General features: G+C 48.5%; 1 protein-coding gene across 3 annotated transcripts in view; it reads right to left on the minus strand.

The window, feature by feature from the left end:
* The window catches only part of SFMBT2 (Scm like with four mbt domains 2), a 215,887-nt gene extending 200,922 nt beyond the window's left edge, over nucleotides 1-14,965 (minus strand). The window contains exon 1 of one of the 3 annotated variants that reach the window (XM_055332786.1): nucleotides 14,844-14,965. The gene's annotated coding sequence lies outside the window, so the exon portion shown is untranslated. Of the gene's footprint in view, nucleotides 1-10,668; nucleotides 10,736-14,369; nucleotides 14,424-14,843 lie in introns of those variants that run through there. The other 2 variants (XM_055332787.1, XM_055332788.1) reach the window with 2 other exon arrangements.
* Nucleotides 14,966-22,038: the final 7,073 nt, after the last annotated feature.

Genomic DNA, 22,038 nt, shown 5'->3' on the forward strand with positions numbered 1-22,038 from the left:
TGGTCATCATAAGGATCCCACTATATTCCAAATGGGCAGGAGCAACATGCCTACTGTCACTGACTTTTTCAGAATAGAACACCTCAAACACACACCATCCCTTTCTTGCCTGAGATGAGGCACATGTGGGCTTCAAGAAAGATCTCCCTCTTAAATCCAAAGCAACAGAGGTATCCAGCTCCAGCTTCAGATTTCTAGTTATGAGAGTCAATAAATTCTCTGCCTTCCTTCCTTCCTTACCCCACTACTGCCTAACATACCACTTTTTCATCTTGATTTCGTTTTATGAGACATGATAAATGTTACACTCTGACTGTGCAGAGACAATTATCCAAACTCAGATGAAAACACGAAGCTTTTTTATTGTGGTCAGGAGGCTGCCTCCAAAGGCTTGCAACTCACAAGGGCTCACTTTAGTGAACTGCATTATATTGGCGATAAAAGAAATGTCACATTTCTTTTAAAGCTACCAGTTACCCAGACTTTTCAAAGAGACCTGCCTTAAAGTATTTCGAGAAAGGTGCAATGTAACTAATTAACATACTCATAATTTCACGCTTGCTACTCCAAAACGGGAGGAGGTTTCCACAGTTGTTCATTGCTTCACATGACTCAGAAAAGAGAACCTTTTCCAGATAGAAAATAAAATGTGAAAGTCTAAACTCAAAGCTTATGGAATTCCAGACATGCTCTAGCTGCCCATGGATATCCAGAGTGTCTAGATCGCAAAGAAAACGGCCCCATTTCATACTCCGGGAATCTCAAAATGAGCACAGGACACCTAGCCTGAGCTCAGACCTTTCAAAATATTTCAAACAAAATATTTCAAATAAAGCGGGAAAATATCAGAGGATTTTGAAGGATGTGCAACCTAATTTTTGTCCCAGATCTGATCTCTGAAAATCACTGCTTCCAACCTTTGAAAGAAGCAACATGCAAATAACAGCCCAAGATCATGAGAGTATCTACAAGAACCACACATGTAAATGGCTTTGAACAAGAAAAGCCATGTGAAGTGCCAGGTGCTATTATGGAGGACAGCTTCCTTCTACATTTATACCCACCCTGTCACCCAGATCACCCTGCTAATAACACCTGACTGCGCCCATCCCCTCCTCTTAACAGCCAACACTCAGCCTTTCGAAGAAGAGACAGGTCCTGCCTGATTCCATCATCAAATGAGATGAACTGATTCTTGGGGGCAGCAGCTTCATGGAATTCTGCTACCAGCCATATGCTCAGAGCTTGATTTACCTTGACTAGGACAGCAATTTACTCTCCATTTTTCAACCAGGCTTCGTTGGTTTTCACTCTAAATAGATTGAAATCTGACACAAATTGCTGCCCCGGCCTAAGAAATGCTAATTTTTTTTTACAATCAGATTCATACCTCCGTCCAGGGAAATGAGATACGTGGCGGATGATGGGTACTCCAGGAGTAAACACCAGGGTTGGCGGCAGCCTTCGGTCCCCACAAGAACATGCCATGTCTTCTAATTCACGGTTTTAACTCTCACCTCTTAACCTCCCAATCAAACGGCACGTATTACTCAAGAGTGGAAGGTGAACGAAATCGGCACTTCCCAACAGGCAGGTACAACATGAGAAAAACTGCAGCCTCCCTAGCTACTAAGAGGCAAAGGGCACACAAGCTGTGCACCATCTCAGAAGTTCACGTACGCACTGACTATTTACCTACAAATTACTTGGGTACCGTTAACTACTTACTTGCTCTAAAGAAGGATGGGGCTTGAAATACCCAACAGAATCTACTATGCAATTGGTCTTTGTGTCAAAGTGGGGATAAATGGTTTCTTGCACCAGAAATTTGCTTCCAAGCCATAAAGGTAAAAAAAAAAAAATTCCATCCTTACATGAGCATAGAACTGATATTAGATACTTGACACAGAAGAGCCTAGAGGGCCCTTACCGTAATAAAGCATGAGTTTTAAATTTAGCACAGATTTTGTCCCGCTCGGTACAGACATCTTAAACAAAGCCAGGTGTTTCCCTGTCACCTACAAAGACTGGAATGAATGAGAACATCCATCCAAGTCTCTAACAAAGCTAAAGCATTCCCATACCTTACAGGAGCTTCGTCTATCACATGATACACCTCTGTGTGTAAGTCAGTGAACTAGTACAGTACATATGGTCGATCACGAGAACTCAAAAATCAAAGGATTCTTACAAGGGATCCTCTGTAAGCTAGACGTGCATAGATAATGTCTAATAATCAGTGCCTAATTTTCTGAGGGGGTTTTATGTATCGATCACTTCAAGCAGCACAGATGCACAGCAAGGATGCTTGAGAGACACCACACACTTCAAAATGTCTAAAGCCGCATCTCCTGGAAGCCAGTCTGGAGAGCTCTGCAAACTCCATGGGGATTCATACACCAACTAAAGAGCATTTCAGGTGTTTACTTAAAGCCATACAAATAACCATAAAATTGGGCATAAATCAAATTTTATAAATCATATCATTTAAATGCATGAAGGAAATTTACTTCAGCAGAGTCCAACTGCATATCGTTATGCAAAGTCAGTAACAACACCCTGATTTACCCTGGTTAGTACAGAACATGGGGAGTGTGATGAACCCTGCAGGAGTAGCAGATCTGGGCTTTACACTGCAATGTAACTATCACCGACCAGAATGTACTCTTGGCCTTCTAACCGCTACACTGTTCTCTGCAAAACACAGGAACTACACTGTTCTCCTCTGCAAAACACAGAGACTACTCCTAAAAAGCCTAGCCTCCCTAGGCACACATTTCAGGGAATCTCAGTTTTCACCGACCTTCCTTGTTAAAACTAAGCATATATGGAAGGAAAGAGTAATACAGCATCCCCTCCAATTGAATAAGAGACTCAGAAAAGGAAATCATATCATCCATAGTCTGAGCTGGATCCCCAAAACCTTTCATAACAACAGGTGGGCCAGGACCTAAATGCCCAGCAGGGTACTCCAAGGCTTAATCTGATAAATCACATTAAGGTACTGACATTCGTAGCTGGAGAGGGATGAAAGGTGTCCTGCATTTTGCAGCTAGCTAGGAAGCATAAAGCCTATTTATGTTAAAGTTTTAAGACAATGAATGACAAGGGCCAAGAGGAGGCTCCCAGGGCCCTCTGCTACTCCATGTGGAGCCATCCTGCCTCCTCCACATGTAGAACCATGACTGCTGCATTGGATTCCAGAGCTAGCTAATTTTCCCTGCTAGAGAAAAGACTAGGCAATGTCACCTCTCCTTACCTGACTTCGGGAGCACATTTGGCAGGGGTTACATGCACCAGGACATTGAGGCCTTGGAGGATCTCAGAAACTGTCAGCTTCAATACCAAACATTACCCGCAGCATTTTGTTTGATTAGGACACTGATGTTAATGCTTCTTGCAAAATTATGGGCCTGGCTACGGCCTCCTCCCAGGGTCCTACTCAGCTAGGAAAGCCCTGTCCTTGGAAATGCCTGAATAAAACACTAACTCCTAAAGAATCTCACCTGCCACCAGATAACCACCTGAAAAAAATCACTCCCACCCCAACCCCACCCCCCGCCAAAACACACACAAAAAAAAATCCAAAAAGTTGGGAAGTAAGCCTCTCAAACACACTTCTTTTACACACTCGGACTTTAAAAGCCTCCGCGTAACCAGGCCACATGGGAAGTGAAGGCTGAGATCTGCAAGTAATACAAACAAAGACAAAACATGTAGGATGAAGACATGTTCAGCGGCCAGAATCAGGCTGTCCCGTCAGTGTCCATCGTGGCAGAGCAAAAATGAGCAAAAAAAAGGATCCAACCTCCGGCCTTCAACACACAGCCAGGGCTGGAGTAGTGACTTCACATGTGCTGTTCATCCGTTTACAAATAAAACATCATAACTACGAAAGAGTAAGTATGATTAAAAAGGAAGAAGTCTAGCTCACTGAGTCAGTATCAACAAGGATATTAATGCCTAAGCCAAGAAGGCTTCCCGGAAGAGTACATGTTTGCCCTCTGGACTTCCTGTCACGTTAATGGCTTCTGTCCTGCTCACACTGTGCAGGTCAACAACCTCCGAACATTCCTCATCTTCCTCCCCAGGAACCTCCATTCTAAGGCTCCTCTCCCACTTCTTCCCCCTTCAAAAGGCAAAGCCAGTGTCTTCCGAGTGGGAATAAATGCAAACATGATAACGATCCCACTGAAATGCTAGCAGGTTGCTTTGCCTCCCATCCCCCTTGACTTTCTCTGTCCGTAGCTCCACGCATTGTGTGGAACAGAATTTCTGCAAGCTCTCCATAGTGCTGGAGAAGCAATGCATCTCCTTCAACAGGAGTATCAACTGGAAGCCCGTTTGGAATAGTCTCTTGGGGATCCCTGACCTTTTTCATTAAAGATGTCTGACCTACGCCATGCACCACTCAGCATCATTTCTTTTTTAAGTTATTTATTCATGAGAGACACAGAGAGAGGCAGAGACACAGGCAGAGGGAGAAGGAGGGGAGCCCGATGCGGGACTCAATCCCAAGACCCCGGGTCACGCCCTGAGCCGAAGGCAGACGCTCAACCCCTGAGCCCCCCCAGGTGTCCAGGGCATCATTTCTATCAAATGATAGATCCATCCCCTCTTCTCTCGCATGCCCAGTGAGTATTTGTCCCAAGCACATAGATAAGATGACTACGATTGTATACTCAAGATGACTACTACCAAATAGTGTTTTGTTTTTTGTTTTTTAAATCACCCAGAAGGAAACACCCTTTCCAACACAGAGGTAGGAAGTAAAATGGCTAAAGAGCAAAAGCATCCTTTGCAACAGTGAAGTATGTCCCTTACGAAAGATTCAGGAGAGGTGTTTTTTCCTCTAACGAAAGAGCGTATTTGTCACAAATCTGTAAACCTGGCTTTTACCTTTATAAAGCTTGGTTTGTAAAATATATTTGTGCCTAGCAAGAATTCTGTCTTCCATTCGCTGTAGGAAAAATCAAAAACTAGAAGCAGGGGGAGGATTAAAGGAAAGAAGACTTAGCCAAGGTCACACGTAACACACACACACACACACACACACACACACCCTCAGAGCCAGACCAGGGGTTCTGAATCCCCAGGACTGGTTCACACTAACCTAGACTGTAGGTTATCTACCTTTAGTGCACTTAATAAAATAACACCAAGACTCAAATTCCATAAAAATCCTGCTACTTTGATTTGGCCAAACTTGACATTTTTCCCCTGAGCTTTAAGGGAAGTGAAATTAATCTGTGCTTGTATAGTGTAAAGAAGCTTTGACGGGCAGCTTCGAGCCTGAGGTCACCCCCAGCACATGCGGGATGCACCAGCCCCTGACAAGACCAGACTGGGCACAAGAAAGACGGTGCTCAACCCGGGCCTCGAACACATGGAGCCACTCTCAAGTTCTAACTTTGGTTTTCTACAGGAGAGAAAAATAATGTGATAAAGACCAAAATCTCAAGTTCAATCTGGAAGACAATGCTCATCGGTGGCCAACACGACTTAGGGGGGAACATTCTAGCTCTCCTCCCCAACTGTCACAGGGTTCTCCAGAGTTCCACTCTCCACTTCTCACACGACTTGAGAATTTTTCAATTTACTCTCACATACCTTAGTGTGGGAAGATTTTTCAGAGAAGAGAGAAGAAAGGAATCTGATGTGTATGAAAACCAATTATCTTTTAATTAAGCTGAAATTTCAGAAATGTGACACTTTTGAAAACTGTAAAGGCCAGGATGCCTCGGTGGATCAGTGGTTGAGTATCTGCCTTTGGCTCAGCTCAGGTCACGATCACGGAGTCCTGGGCTCCCCTCAGGGAGCCTGCTTCTCCCTCTGCCTATGTCTCTGCCTCTCTCTCTCTCTCTCTCTCTCTCTCTCTCTGTGTGTGTGTGTGTGTGTGTGTCTCATGAATAAGTAAATAAAATCTTAAAAAATACATATAATGGCCAATTCACAGGACAGGAAGCAACATTCTACCCCAACCCAGGACACTGACTATTTTCACTTCTACATTTAAAAACAAAGGTTTTGCTTCATCTAAAGGCTTTGCTCTCCTCTGACCATCGGAAATAATTGCAAACAGAAAATGCTCTAGTCTTCCTGCATTTCAAATCAAGTACAAAAAAAAAACTATTTATATGATGCTGTAATAACCTTTCTCCAAAGACTCAATCTCCTTATCAATAAAGATAATAGCACTCACCTGTGAAGATTAAATAAGCTAACAGATTTAAAGCGTTAGGCTCAGTGTCTCACACAGTAAATAGTATACAACATACAATAAGTACAGTTTCAAGACAATGTAAGACTAGGATTCAAATCCTCACTTTCTTACTCTAACTTGCTGGCAAGTTACTCAGGCTCATCTGTAAACTGGGGTGATATTCCCATAAAACAGATGATACATAAATACAAAGCCATGAGGAAAAATACAATTTTTAACATTATCTGCGGTAAACTGCTAACTCCAAATCTTACTAATTCCACAATCCTTTCATCGTTAATCCCTGGACCTACAGATCCAAATGTCCAGTTTTTAAATGAGCACCTGTTTAAATTATATTTAAAATGAGACTTGGTGGGAACTTGCAGCTTGGAATTTCAGACTCTTTATTATACCTTAAGGGATGCAGTTCATACCTCAGTTTTAACTGAAATGGGGGAAAAATTGCTAAATTTAGGAGAAAGTAGATAGAGTACATCTTAATAATTTTTTAGAAGATGATTTTTTTCAGGGTGCCTGGCTGACTCAGTCGGTAGAGCGACCCTTAGTCTTGGGATCATGAGTCTGATCCCCAGGTTGGGTGTAGAGATTACTTTAAAACATTAAAAAATAGTAATAATAAAAGATTATTTTGTCTCAGCCAATAAAACTTCAGGGTGGAAAAAAAAACACAGTATAAAAATCTGATCCATATTCCCCTGTCCCACCAGCTCCAAAGCGGTCTTCTATTAGCCTTACTCTACAGATCTCACCATATGCTCTCACAAGCGCTGTATCTACCGCAAATGATGTGTCATTTCTGTTTTTAAGAAAATCAGAAAGAAAAAAACAGAAAAGCACAATGGATTCTTTGTTAAATCAGTGTCAAAGACATCTATCTCATCACCAGAATGGAAAGTCAAGTGACAAAAAAAGTAAAACTTTTTGGGTTTTGTTTGTTTTTTAAGATTTTACTTATTTATTCATGAGAGACCCAGAGAGAGAGGCAGAGACGTAGGCAGAGGGAGAAGCAGGCTCCCTGCAGGGAGCCCAATACAGGACTCAATCCCGGGATCATGACCTGAGCCAAAGGCAGATGCTCAACCACTGAGCCTCCCAGGTGTCCCCAAAATAAAACTTTTTGATTAGTGAATGTCATCTTCTGAGAACACAGGGGACCCTAACTATCAATACATGGTGAAACATAATCATTTTTAAAATTCACTAAGGGCTAACCCCTGGGGAGTGTGAAGATGGCATCTTTTCATCACAACACCACTGAAATGACCGTGTAAAACCCATCCTTCAGAATTTTGTTCAGTAACTTTAGAGGAATCGTGTAACATCCCTTATGGTACTGTAAGCTCTAAATTAAATATCTTACCTTATTTACAAGATACAGTCCTATCTCATTTGCACTGACTTCAACACAGTCAGCACTTGTTTTAGCCAACAAAATCATTTTTCTTATGAGTTGTCCAGGCCATTTCTAGTCTTACAAAGAGAGGAAGTACAGCTGACTCCTGAATACAGGTTTGAACTCTAAGTCCGCCAACACACAGGATTTTTTTTTTCTAAATACACTACTGTCAATATATTTTCTCTTCTTAGGGTTTTCTTAATAATAATTTTCTTTTATCTAGTTCATTATAAAAATACAACACAAAACAAATATAAAATATGTATTAATCAACTGTTCACGTTATCAGTAAGGCTTCTGGTCAACAGTAGACTATTAGTAGTTGAACTCTTGGGGAGCCAAGTGACACAGGGATTTTGGACTGGGGGTGGGGGGACTAGCTGCCCTAACCCCTGTGTTGTTCAAGAGTCAAGTGCACTGCCTAGTGGCTCAACTTAAAGAAAGGAATGGAAAATGCAGCATCAGATCTAGTTCTTTCATTCACTAGGCTCCCAAGGGGCCACAGTCACCCACCCACACTGTAAATACTAGCAAATGAGGTCCAAGCACTCATGCTGTCTGCAATGGTGGGGTACAGAGGACTGTGTGGAATGGTGCCTTCTAGTCCTAGGAATTACTCCAATCAGGTTCTTCTTTATGACTTGTATTCAAAACCACAATAACCTAGTCTAGCTCATGCTGTTATCAATGCTATATGAAGGCTGGGGCCCCTGGGTGGCTCTGTCAGTTGTGCATCCAAGTCTCAGTTTTGGTTCAGGTCATGATCTCAGGGTCCCGGGATCAAGTCCCACTCAATGAGGAGTCTAGTTGAGATTCTCTCTTCAATTCCCTCTGCCCCTCCCACTCATGCACTCTCTCTCTCTCTCTAAAATAAAGAAATAGGGCAGCCCGGGTAGCTCAGCAGTTTAGCGCAGCCTTCAGCCCAGAGCCTGATCCTGGAGACCAGGGATCGAGTCCCACATCAGGCTCCCTGCATGGAGCCTGCTTCTCACTCTACCTGTGCCTCTGCCTCTCTCATTCTCTCTCTCTCTCTCATGTGTCTCTCAATAAAATCTTTTAAAATATAAAATAAAGAAATAAATCTTTTAAAAAGAAAGTTAAAAGATTACATTCGTAGGCTACATTTGTGTGTACGTCCATCTCTTCATCTCACCTTGCCCAGGGCATGAATGAGACATGCCCTCATGTGGACCTTCTTTCCTCAGCAAAGACAGCACTTGACCCCCGCACAGTGAGGTACAACCCACCAACTGCTTTCACAAACCTCTCCTTGAGCTATGGTCACCAAGGCCAGTAGTGCTTTCACTATACTTTGCAGGCACCGGTCTGAAAGAGGCATCACTTGAGCATGCCTACAAAGATGTGTTGAATTACTGATTTCTTTCCTCCAAACAAAAGCATGAGATCTCTAAGACTCAAGTTTGATGCACTCATTTTGCAGATAAGGAAGCTGAGGCTCAGGGAAATGCCCTAAGTGGTCCAAGGTCACACAGCTAGATAGAAATATCTCTGAAGTAGAACCCAGAGGCCTTCTGGTTCTGTCCTCTCCTCTGCCAAGAATCTTCCTTACCAAATCAGGTGGTTAGATCCCAGGTCACCATAATTGCACAGGTTGGTTTGTTACAACTAGTATAATTTCCCTATTTTTTTCCCCACGTTTTGTTTCCATAGGGACAATAAATTAGTACTGGGACAATGCAGACATAAGAACAATTGGGGGGGGGGGGAAGAAAACACAAAATATGCCTTGAATTACATATCCTAATTTCATTTTGGTACAAGAACCTTTTACAAACTCTTCTTTATGACCACTATACTGTTGTATGGACTCTAAAAGTTCCCAATAGCGAAACACTAAAAGAGAAATGTCCAAACCTAGAACACTAGAACTAGAGGTGATTCAAAATGCTAGAGTGGACCATTTTTGTACAAATTAAGAAGAAAAGGGATGACAAGAAGGAAGAGAACTCTTTTGCTTTGATATTCCAACAAAAACTTTTAGGACTAAGTATAGGCCCTGCAGAGCGTGCATGGACTTCTTCAACCCCAAAAGTGCCCTATACCAACACAACCTTCTTCAACCCCAAAAGCGCCCTATACCAACAGAACCTTCTCTCCGCTCAGAGCAATGTTTCCATCACTCAGCACCTCTCAGAGGTGGCAAGTCCTTTGTGGGCACTAGCATGTGCCACCTCAGCTAGAGTTGAGATGTGATAAACATTCAATACTCCCAGGACAGCAAAGGAAGTTTTTATGATAAAAAAAAAGGGGGGGGGTATGAATAGAGAGGCCAATCCTGAGATCACCAAGGCTCTCCTCTTTCTTCAGGAACTTATTCTGGTTGGTTGCTTTGTTTTTAAGCAAGAATCGTGAACCTAGGTTTTCATACCTAGCAAGGTTTTTTTTTTAAAAAAAATTGTCCATGATTTCTGCAAGAAAACATGAATCAATGACTCCCATCATTAGTGAAATTGAGGTCCCAGCGGGATGGCCTGTTTGAGGTTCAAGGCGCTGTAATCCTAATGGGAAATGAGAGATGGGAAACACTTCTCAGCCCTGCAAGTCTCAATTGGCACTTCTTCAACAACAGTTACAGCACACAGGGTGGCTGGGTGCACTCTTCTCTAGGGTGGGGGCTGCTGGATCAATCACCCTGCCACCGGGCAGTGGTTTACACCGTCAGGGGAATGGGTCCTCTGCAGAGCAAAAGCTTGGGTCAGGGGGTGGAGGGTTCCTGGTGTGTGCACGGGTGTGCCCCTCACCCCCTCCAGGCAGGCAGCTTGGTCCCAGCTCAGAGCTAAGATAAGGATCTGAGGCAATATTTATTTATGGAAGGGAGGAAGCAGCGTGTGTGCCAATTTAATGCTTACTAGGGAGAAAGTAGCAGATCTCCTATCTGCAAGGGAGAGCCTGGGCAACAATTCCTTCTGGACACCAAGGCCTCTCCCCTCCCCCTCTGCACCCGCTCCACCTCCCTCCCACCCCCAACCTGGCCTCCCCGGAACGCGGTGCCAAAACGTAAGCCTGTTGTCGCGTTTTCTCCGACCTGGTGAAACCTGGATCCACGGGCTTGGTGTAGACACGCCAATCGGTCCCCCAGGTCGCTCGGCCTCGGTGTGGGGGGTGGAGGGGTGAGGGAAAACTGGAGGGCAGCGGCGATGGATCCGGATTCGGGGAAGGGTCTGCCCTGGTCGAACGCGGATTCCCACCGGAGGGCTGGGATCCGCCGCGGCGGGGCGGGGCGGGGCGGGCGCTCTCCGCGGCCGGGGCTCTCGCTGCGCGCGCGGGGCTGGGAGCCCCAAACCCTGGAGCGCGCGCGCGCGGGGTCCGGGGGCGCAAGCGAGGGGGCGCGGGGGGGGGGTGAGGAGTCCGCCCCGAGCATCCGCACGGCCAGCGCCTGGCGCCCTGCAATTCCCGGAATGCCACCCAACTCTGGAAACCCGAAGATCCCGAAAATTCCGAAAGCGAAACTGCAAGCGGGTCTCCAGAAGTTTGGGGACGGTCTTCTCCAGGGCTTGCCGGCGCGGCGTCTGCGCTCCCGGGCCCCGACCCCGCCGAGCCGAGCGCCCGCCCCCCCGCCCCCTCCCCCGGGCAGTAGCGACCGCGGCGCTGCGCTCGGCCACGGTCCGCGTCCCCCGGGCACCTCCCTCGCCGTCTTTACGCGGAAAGGGCCCCAGCCCGGGCCCCGGTTCCGGGGCGGTGGTCGGCCGGGCTCCCGCCGCGTCTCGGTCCCTCCCTCCTCCCGCTCCTTCCGACAAACTCGGGCCCCGCGAGGCTCCTGAGGAATGTTCTTTGTAATCGGTTGTATATTCGCTTCCACCGCACAGCTCGGTGCAAAACCGCGGGTTTCGGGGCGTTGGGAGTGAATTGTGCGCTTGTCAGCGGCGACGTCAGGAGGACGAGGGGAGGGGTTCCCGGCTGAAACTGCAGTTTACGAGCACAGAGCCATTTTAGGCTGGTTCCCACTGGGGCGAAGCCCACGGGAGAGCGGGCCCCCCGGGAGGACGCGCCGGCCGCGCGCGCGCAGCGAGGGTCGGGGACGCGCCGCGCGCCCAGCCTGGGGGGCCCCCCGCGTCCCGGCCGGAGGGTCGCGCATCGCTCAGCCCCGCCGCCCAGGTGGGAGGGGGAATCGGCCGCGGGGTCTCGGATCCCAGGGTCTCGGATCCCCTGCGCCCCCACCCGAGGGGCCCTGCGGCGGGCAGGCCTCTCCCGACAGCGCGGCGCGCGTCTAAGGGCGGACGACGAGCCGACCCTCTGGCTCGCCCCTCCGAGCCCCCCTGTGAACGCCCAGAGACCCCGTTACTGCGCTAACTAGAGACCTAGCCAACACTGTCTTTTTCGCCCGAGGACTTAACCACGTCTCGGCGCACCTGGCCACGGCACCGTCACGTTCGCAGGGACCAGAGAAGGTGCCCAGGACCTGCCCTCTCCAGGGCCGGGGGACCGCGCACGGGCGCCGCACAGCCCCTGTCCCCTGGGTCCCTCCCGCGCGACCTCCGCTCGGCGGCTGCGCCCTGGCCACTGGCGACCCCTGTTGGAGATCCCCGTTCCTAGCTTAAGAGAGCTCGGGTTTTGCTTGCTTCCCCTCGGACTCCCCTTACAGCCTCCGACTTTGCCCCCAAACTGCAGACGCAGACCCTCCCGACCTCAGATGCCGGGCACCACTCGAACCCCAATGCCACCGCGCGCCCGCGTGCCCGACTCGGCCAGAGGATGCCCCGCTCAGACCCAGCCTTCTCCAGCTGGACCTGCGCAAGGGACACTTTCTTCCGAGAACACTCCTCCCATCCCCCACCTTCCCCAGAGCTCAACTCCAAAAGCAACTCCTCGCTTCGACCCTGGCACACTTTGCAGCCGAGGTCGGCGCGCCCACACCTTTCTGCGCGGCCGCTTGCATCCTCCCCACGCACCCCCTCCCCAACGCCGCACACACAAAACCCCGTCTGCAGCCCGACTGCACCCAAAACCCTGGACAGTTAGTCCTTTTAAGAAGGACCTCCTCACTCCGCCTAACCCGGGCTTCACCCGCACGGAATCCAGCCCGCAGAGCGAGCTCCTCTCAAAGAAAGCCGGAATAAATCATTGCCTCTGCCCCTCATGTATTTTACACTACGTGTCAGCAGTTTGTCACGTCAAATCATGGCAGGGTCTGGTTCCAAGACGCACACACACACACACACACACACACATTCGGGGCGTACCTCTTGGGCACCCCCCACCGCACCCTCAACCGCGCACACCGCCTTGCACGCTGATCCAAAAGGCACACGCAGCCAGCAGTGGGGTTTGCATGCCCTGGTGTGGGCCCGCGGCACCCCCTTGCCCCCCTGGCAATGCACTGGACACGCAGACTCCAAACACGGAAAAAACTAGGGCAGCTCATTCTGTCTCTTTTTTCCCACTTAATTCGCTAAAACAGCTCCTGGAGCAGCCAAAGAGAGTCGAAAGGAAGGCATGGCAACTCCGGCGGGGTTTTTTCCCACCTCAAAACCTTTATTTTCAGTTTTTAGAAGCCACCTTAGCCCGCCATATTGAAACTGGTTTCTAAATACTCCTTCCCCGCAGTTGCAAGCGCTTCCAAGAAAACCCAAGTACGGATCGGGCTCTGGACGTGCGTTCGGCCACCGCGAAGCCACCACTTCCCTACCCCCCCCCCAGGGATCCCCCCCCACCGCCCCCGCGGTCCCGGGTTGGCCTCTCCCGCCGCCCCGGGCCAAAATCAATAAATATATCTAACCAGTTCCTACAGTTGTTTTCTTTCTTTCTTTTCTTTTTCTTTTTTTTTTTTTTTTTGGCGGATTTTTACCCACATACACGTTTAAAAAAATAAACTCCCAAGCTAGATCAGATGAGCAATTTTGAAAGGAGGTCATATGAGAGTAGACAACAGGAAAGCCCCAAGTGACAGGATATTACTTTAAAGCAAAAGCAAAAAAAAAAAAAAAAAAGAACAAAAAGATCATCCATGCCGGAGCACGCTCCGAAACTACTACTGACAATTTCATTTCATCTGCACAGGCAAATGTTTCCAAGAGGGCGACTCCGAATGTGTAAATGATGTTTAACACCCTCGATGGCTGGTCTCCAGGGCTCGCCCCGCCGGTGTGCCCCTCCCCGCCCCCAACACACACACAGACACCCCAAAAAGATGAAGAAGAAAGAAGAAAGAAGAAAGAAGAAGAAGAAGAAGAAGAAGAAGAAGAAGAAGAAGAGAGAAGAGGAGGAGGAGGAAGGAAGAGAAGGAGAAGAAAGAGACCCCGGGTAGGAAGAGACCGCGGAGCGCGGGGTGGCCAGGGCGGCTGCGTCTCTAACCCAAGCGCACAAATGAGGAAGGTGGGCGGCGGGAGGGGACCGCTCGCACCCGGGGAAGGAGGACACTTTGCAACTACAGATGGCCTCCCGCAAGGCCGGGCTGGTCCCAGCCAGGGAACGAGGCTGTCGGGAGGCGAACCGGAGAAGCAAGCAAAAAAAAAGAAAAAAGAAAAAATGACAAGCCGGAGCGCAGAGCGGAGTTTGGGGCTGTGCTCCAGCGCGCCGCTGCTCTCTCCCCTCCGGCGCTCGTCTTTGGCTTCTCCCCCTCCTCAAGCCTCCCACGCCCGGGCTGGCTGCAGCTTCCCCCCTCCTTTTTCCCCCCTCGAAGCTGGAAAAAAAAAAAAAAGAAGCTGCCCGGCGCACTCAACCTGCGGGCCGGAGGTCGGCTCGCCGGGCGGGCTGGGCGCGGGGACAGCGGCCGGCGCGGCGTCCTACCTGGTGAAGTTGGGGCTCCCCTCGGGGTGGGCCCGGGCCGCGGGGCGCCGCCGGGGTGGGGTGGGGGGGCCCCGCCGGCCTCGCTCGCTCGGCCTCGCCCCGGCTCGCTGCGCCTCGCTCGCTGCCCGCCCGCCGCCTCCCCTGCGCGCCCGCTCCGGTCCTCCGACTCCCACTACAGCCTCATTCCAATATGGCATCCTCTCTGTGCGCATGCCCGGCACTCTTTTTTAAGATTATTATTTTGTGTGTGTGCAGCGAACTCCTTCAACGACCTTTTCCAGCGCTCGCGGAACGGCTCAAAGCAATGGGGCTGCGGGACGCTCGCGAGTCCCGGCTGCGCCCCGCGGTGCCGCCCCCGCGCCTGGGCGCACGCCCCCCCCCCCGCAACACACACACACACACACACACGCACAGGCACAGGCACATTTCACGCTCCCACTGCCCCCTCCTCCTTTCCCTCGGCTCCCTCCATACACGATCTGCACAAAGTTCCCATCACAGGCGTTTCCGCAAGCCCGTCTGCAAGGGAAATCTGGGCCAACTCCGCATCTCCCTGGACACTTTGTTTCCCGGGTTTGCAATGCCTCCGAGCACCCAGTGCACAAACTTGCGCTTTATCCGCCGCAGGCTGGTTGGGAGCGGAGAGAAAGTGCAGCCTCTCCGCCGCCTCCGCCCCGCCCACTGCGCTCTCTCCTCCCCACCCCCGCCCTGGGCACTTAAAATGGAATCTTTTCTACGGAGATTCAGACTTTTCCTGGTCCCGCAGGGAAAGGCTGGAAGGGGCCAGAGAGAGGTTTTTCGAGGAAACGTGCCCCTAGGGGGAGGAAATGAAGTTGGGGCTGCTCGGGCGAGCTTGCAGCTGCGAGCTGCGCCCCCCCCCAACCCCGGGACGGGCGCAGGGAACGAGGGTCGCCACGGCGTCTCCCGGGGGGTCGTGCCCGGGCCTGGGCGCCCGGAGAGGGCACCTGGCCCTCGCTGGCTATTGTAGGGCGGGAAAAGAATCCTGCCCGAGAAAAAGAAAAACAAAAAAACGTGGCCTTCGGAGACTGTTGCAGCGAAAGGGAGGCAGCGCCGCGGGAGGCCGGGCAGGGCTACCTCCCTCTGCTCCCCCGGTGCGTGGGGGGGCCCCCCAGCACAGTGCCCAGGGCGTGGGGGGAGGCCCCCAGAGGACCTACCCCGGCCTAAGGCGCGGTGGCTAGGCGGACACTGAACGAAACGTCCCCAGTTCGGAAAAGCTGGCGACGCCCTGGTGAGAAAAACGGGAGAACTTACATCGGTGGGCCTCGCTGTACTGGGGAGACGCTGTCAGGGGCAGCAGTTTATTTCCCAGGAAACTAGAGATACGGACACGTTTGGTCAGGGGTTTTGTTCTATTGCCAGGGGCTGTAAAATTCCCCACCCCACCCCCGAGTCTCCCAATTGCGTGTGCATCCCTTGCCTACGAACCCCTGTCGCCGCGCCCCAGCTCCGGTTCAGGGGGTTAGGAGGACGGTGCGCCCTGGGCCTCCCGCGCTCTGGCAACTCCACCCACCTTCCCGGGGGCCTGGCGCCCCAAGTGCGCCCTCCGGGCCCCGGGGGCTCTGGCTGGTGAGCCCCTGTCCCCAAGGACAGGTGGACCCTCTCGGAAGAGCCGGGGACACCGCGAGGGCCTGGGGATGCAGTCCGGGGGTCAGAGTCTGACTGCGCGCGGGAGCGCCGGGGTCCTGACCTGGTGGGTCCCCTCCCCGATGGCGGGGACTGAGCTCGCCCAGAAGATCTGCAGGAGGGACGTGCGAGAAAGGGCTCTCGCCAGGCCACGAGGTAGCGAGTGTCCCTCCACGGAAGGGTGCCTGGGGCTCGGGGATGCCCAGCGGGCGCTGGCCCCAGTGAGACACTGCGCACGTCCAGGATGGGGAGACGGGATTTCCTTACACCTTGGAGAGCGCTTGGAGAGTTAGGAACGGCTCCCTCCGCCCTGTCTCACCTCTCTGCGGTGCCACCTGAGACCCAGGAATTTCAGAAGGCTCACACAGTTCAAACTCCAGCCCCAGTTTGCGTCGTCTCCAGCTTTCGGGTCCCCTCCTCTGGGGGACACCACGCTGGCACCCCCAGCTCCTTCACCTGCAGCTCGCTGAAGCCGGAGACTCCTCAGACCAACCTCACCCAGTCCCTACACATTAACCCTTTCGCGCGCTCCCCCGAACTGCCTCCCTCCGTGCCTCAAAACCGCTCCACACTGAGTGAGATGGACGCTCCGAGGGCCGGGAGGAATCCAGAATGTGGACCCCAAACAGGCTCCTGGGCTCTAGCCCTGGGTGTCTGGGTGGCTGTCATTCACGCAGGTCACCTCGCTCCTTCAGCACAGTCTGGACGGGAAGGAAGGAGCGAAGGAGGCGGGGGACCAGCCCGTGCCAAGAGGACCTGCATGGCTGCAGACGCGACCCGTGCGCCCTTCTCCTGCAGGGGCTCACCAGCTCTGCCCAAACCCTGAGCGCGCCGCAGCAGAAGGGCACTGAATGCCGCTTGGCTGCGACCGGTGCTGCTTGCACTCCGGCTGCTGGGGTTCCCCCGGGGTGGGGCACACCCAGGGGGTGAGCATCTCAGACCCCGCTGCCTCGCGGAATCCGGGGGGCAGAGGAGCGCTCCCCACGCAGGACTTCCGGACCGCCCGTTTACCCAAAGAATGAGTGTTCCCTCTCCCCCAGCCGAGCCCTGGCGACGTGAGCTGCAGCCAGCCATTGCGTCTCCAGGCTTGTTTACCAGTTTTAAGTCATTATCATGCTCAGACGTTAGTTCATCAAAAACAAAAAGCAAATGCAAAAGAACACCTAATCCCTAACTCGATGGCCTGGATATGCATCACCTTACAGTTAGTTCCTCCCGAGTAGTGGAGTCTCTATGTTTTTGGTACTCAGACCTCTAACTTTGCCCTTGTGACGATAGGAGTGCGGGAGTTTCATTTTTTTGTACCTTAATGAGATGAAGAAATGAAGTCATGAAAGCCGTAGTGCACAATGGTTATCACATCGTCACCACAAAGACGCTCAACGTGGTCTATGGTGAAATGTCTCCGGCTTCAGTAACCTACTTTCGCCTTGCTTTTTCAACGGGACCTCTTGAAAGGTCTTTGGCTTTCTATTTTGTTTAAAGATTTTTTTTTTATTTATTTTTTCATGAGAGATGGGGGAGGGGGGCAAAGACCTAGGCAGAGAGAGAAACAGGCTCCATGCAGGGAGCCTCATGTGGGACTCGATTCTAGATCCCAGGATCACGCCCAGAGCCAAAGGCAGATGCTCAACGCTGAGCCACCCAGACATCCAATATATTGCATGCTACCTCCATTCTCCGGTAGCCAAGGACACCAATGAGGCCAATGAAAATTGGTTAGAAGACCCCCTGAGCCAATTAAAGTGGCCACTTCATCCCAACCCAATGCCTTCTAACTTCCATTTTTTATTTCAAAGCCAGACACTTTGGGGATATGGGTACCCAGGTGTAGAATCCTCCCTAATCAATTAAAGTTGAAGGGGGGAAAATCCAGCATAGTTAACCAAGTGTAAAACCTGGTGAAAATTGTGAATGTTTCAAATTCAAGAAGGCATGATAATTTACAACTCAGAGAAATTTAACCGTGTAAATCTCATGACTAGCCATACCAGGTTTCTCTATATATTAATATTTTCTAAAAATCTTGACAAAGAAAGAAACTTTTGATCACACCATTGGCTGTAACCATTATTTCATTCCCAAATAAAGGCTAAACCATGAATTACATGACTTTTAAGATGCACCCAGACATCTCAGTTATGCTTTGGAAGGACTTTGGAATTCTTTCCTATGAATGACGCTCGACTTATATAAAATATTAAAATTATATTTGTTAATTGGGAAATATATAGATGTTATTTCCATTTGCTTGATGATACAGCACAAATTAGGAATAAAAAAATGGCTGAAAAGTTTCTTTCTCGTGTACTGTGGGTTCCTAAAGCGTTACTCCACAAAAGTTATTGCTGAAGTCCTTAAAATTCTACATATATTTTTAAATTTTATCAGTGCTATCTGTGACTACTTAAATCTTTAGTCTTCACACCAAGTAAAATATTGATTAATTTGCTCATAATTATTTCATGATTAAGTTATCATTTCCCACTGAGAAAAAGGAAATGCCCTAGGGGCACCTGGGTGGTGTGGCAGGTTAAGCTACAGACTCTTAGTTTCAGCTCAGGTCATGATCTCAGAGTCATGGGATCAAGCCCAGCTACAGGCTTCTCATGGAGTCTGCTTGAAATTCTCTCTCTCTCCCTCTGCCCTCTCCCACTCATGCTTGCCCTCTCTTCCTCTCTCTCTCTCTCAAATAAGTGAATCTATATATTTAAAAAAAAGAAAAAAGAAAAGGAAAGGAAAAGCCCTAAAGAAGACAACCATTATGTTTTCTTAATATAGTGAACCTCTAAGGAGATAATAAACATACTATCCTAACACCAAAACAGGAAAGAAATCTCCTAAAAATCCCCTAAAATAACCAAATATTTGAAGAATTTGTGCAATCCTCTCCCTTACTAGAAACTTGAAAGCTCAACGTGGTCCTAGGCTAGTAAGATGGCATTTTTCCATCACCTTCCTACAGTCATTAAGCATGAAATGTAAAGACACTCCCTCCCTATGTTTTCACCCTTTCCCCGATCCCCAGCTGAAGCACTGAGCTCCAGTATCAGGATTCAAATGACCTCATCACTGCTTCATCACTAATTCCCTTTGCGACCTATCTAAGTCAAATGACCTCTCCAAGTCATCTTCTCTCATACATAACAAGAAAGAAAGAAAGAAAGAAAGAAAGAAAGAAAGAAAGAAAGAAAGAAAAAAGAAAATGCCTCTCTGAGCCATCTTCTCTCGTACATAACAATAAATAGATGATAGATAAATAAATAAATAGATAGATAGATAAATAAATAAATAAATAAATAAATAAATAAATGGACTAGATGTGCTACAAGGTCCTTTCAAACTCTTAAGAGTACTTAGCAATCTACCTCAGGCCAAAGTCACAAATTGCTTTCCTGTAATATTCTAACACTATCTCTGCCCATTAGAAGTGGCTAAGGTGTGAAGAGGAAAAGTGAAGAAAACATGCGGAGAGCGGGAGAAAGGGCCTTTTTTGCCCTACTACCCTGAAATAAATGTTTGGTCATCAGGGTCATCTTTCTGCCTCGTTTATTTTTTTCTTTTCTTTTCTTTTTTTCCTGCCTCGTTTAGATGACCGTGTTTTCTATTTGCTGCATGTTTTTTTTTTTTTGTTTGCTCATAATAGTGTCAGGGCCGAGATAAGTGTACTCATAAGAGTCATTCTGGGAAACATGGGGCGATGGAGATGGCTATTTAAATGAGTAAAGAGCACTAAATGAGTATCATGGTGAGTAGTGGTCCACAAACATATCACCTATCACACAGAGCACTTTCTCATACATTTCCAGAAATTTCAGAAACCCGCTAATGCTTCTTATCTAATTTGAAGGAGTTTCAGGCTTCCCTGGCAAAAGATGAAAAACAAAAAAAACAAAAAAGCAGTACAGTATACAGGGCGTATTAAAAACTGCATGATGTCTGAACTCCCCTATGACATTTATTTATTTTTATTTTTTTTGTATATGTTTTTATTGGAGTTGGAGTGCTCATCCTGTCAAAGTACCCTCCCTCAGTGCCCATCACCCAGTCACCCCAACCCCGAGCCCACCTTCCCTTCTACTATCCCTTGTTCATTTTCCAGTTAGGTGTCTCTCATGTTGTGTCACCCTCTCTGATATTTCCCACTCATTTTCTCTCCTTTCCCCTTTATTCCCTTTCACTATTTTTTATATTCCCCAAATGAATGAGACCATATAATGTTTGTCCTTCTCCAATTGACTTACTTCACTCAGCATCGTACCCTCCAGTTCCATCCATGTCGAAGCAAATGGTGGGTATTTGTCGTTTCTAATGGCTGAGGAATATTCCATTGTATACACAGACCACATATTCTTTATCCATTCATCTTTCGATGGACACCGAGGCTCCTTCCACAGTTTGGCTATTGTGGACATTGCTGCAAGAAACATTGGGGTGCAGGTGTCCTGGCATTTCACTGCATCTGTATCTTTGGGGTAATCCCCAGCAGTGCAATTGCTGGGTCGTAGGACAGATCGATTGTTAACTCTGAGGAACCTCCACACAGTTTTCTAGAGTGGCTACACCAGTTCACATTCCTACCCACAGTGCAAGAGGGTTCCCCTTTCTCCACATCCTCTCCAACATTTGTAGTTTCCTGCCTTGTTAATTGTCCCCATTCTCACTGGTGTGAGGTGGTATCTCATTGTGGTTTTGATTTGTGTTTCCCTGATGGCCAGTGATGCGGAGCATTTTCTCATGTGCTTGTTGGCCATGTGTGTGTCTTCTTTGGTGAAATTTCTGTTCATGTCTTTTGCCCATTTCATGATTGAACTTGTTTTCTTTGCTGTTGAGTTTAATAAGTTCTTTATAGATCTTGGATGCTAGCCCTTTATCTGATACGTCATTTGCCAATATCTTCTCCCATTCTGTAGGTTGCCTTTTAGTTTTGTTAACTGTTTCTTTTGCTGTGCAGAAGCTTCTTATCTTGATGAAGTCCCAATAATTCATTTTTGCTTTTGTTTCCCTTGCTCTCATGGATGTATCTTGCAAGAAGTTGATGTGGCCAAGTTCAAAAAGGGTGTTGCCTGTGTTCTTCTCTAGGATTTTGATGGATTCTTGTCTCACATTTTGATCTTTCATCCATTTTCAGTTTATCTTTGACATTTATTTAAAGAGCAGAGACGATTTATTTGTGAAGTGCCAGGTTTTCGACCGATGGCTTATTTCTCCACAGAGGGAGATGACCACCCAGACAAAAGTCACACCCAACTTCTGAGGCTACTTATATAAGTGGGTGCCTTGTATCACACACTTCACTTGGGAATCTTATTTTATATCAGATAGAATGTTCTGTTCTACATCTTGCAGCCTTGCTTCCAGCCACGTCCAGAAGTGAGGAAGGAGAGAGAAGTTTGTACATTGGCTGCCCAATAGGGCCTAACTCTCAAGTATTGGTCTCTTATTCTTCTATAACAACAAAAAGAAAAAAAAAAAGGAAGAGGGAATTTATTTAGTACCTACATTGTGCCTGACACTGTTTCAGGTGCTTTTGCATACCTGATAGCATTTAATAAATGGTTTTAAAATATGTCTTAAGCACATATTTCCTGTACATACAATACAAGATCATGATCCGCTGTCACTAGGATACATGAGTGTGTCATTATTTTCATGGTGCTGGAGTTTCCTGGAATCATTCGCATTCTCTCTAAGCAAGGATATTTATTGAGCAAATATTGACCAAAACATGAATGCATGTGTGCATGTACACACACACACACACACACACACACACACCTGGCACAGGTCAGGATTGATTTATGACCTTGGAACAGTTTCACCTCTGTATGTTAACTGGCTTGAATGAGACTGAACTCAGCACTGTGCAAAACTATAAAGAGTCCCCTTGGACTTATAACACGATATAGACTAAACAAATTAAAATAGGCAACTGAAAATCCCACATCAAGCAGTGGGTTTCATGTATAAGCAAGTGGACAATTTTTATATGCACTGCCTTAATAAACAAATATCCAACTATAAC

Source organism: Nyctereutes procyonoides, unplaced genomic scaffold (genome assembly GCF_905146905.1).
Source record: "Nyctereutes procyonoides isolate TBG_1078 unplaced genomic scaffold, NYPRO_anot_genome, whole genome shotgun sequence".
NCBI lineage: Eukaryota > Metazoa > Chordata > Mammalia > Carnivora > Canidae > Nyctereutes > Nyctereutes procyonoides.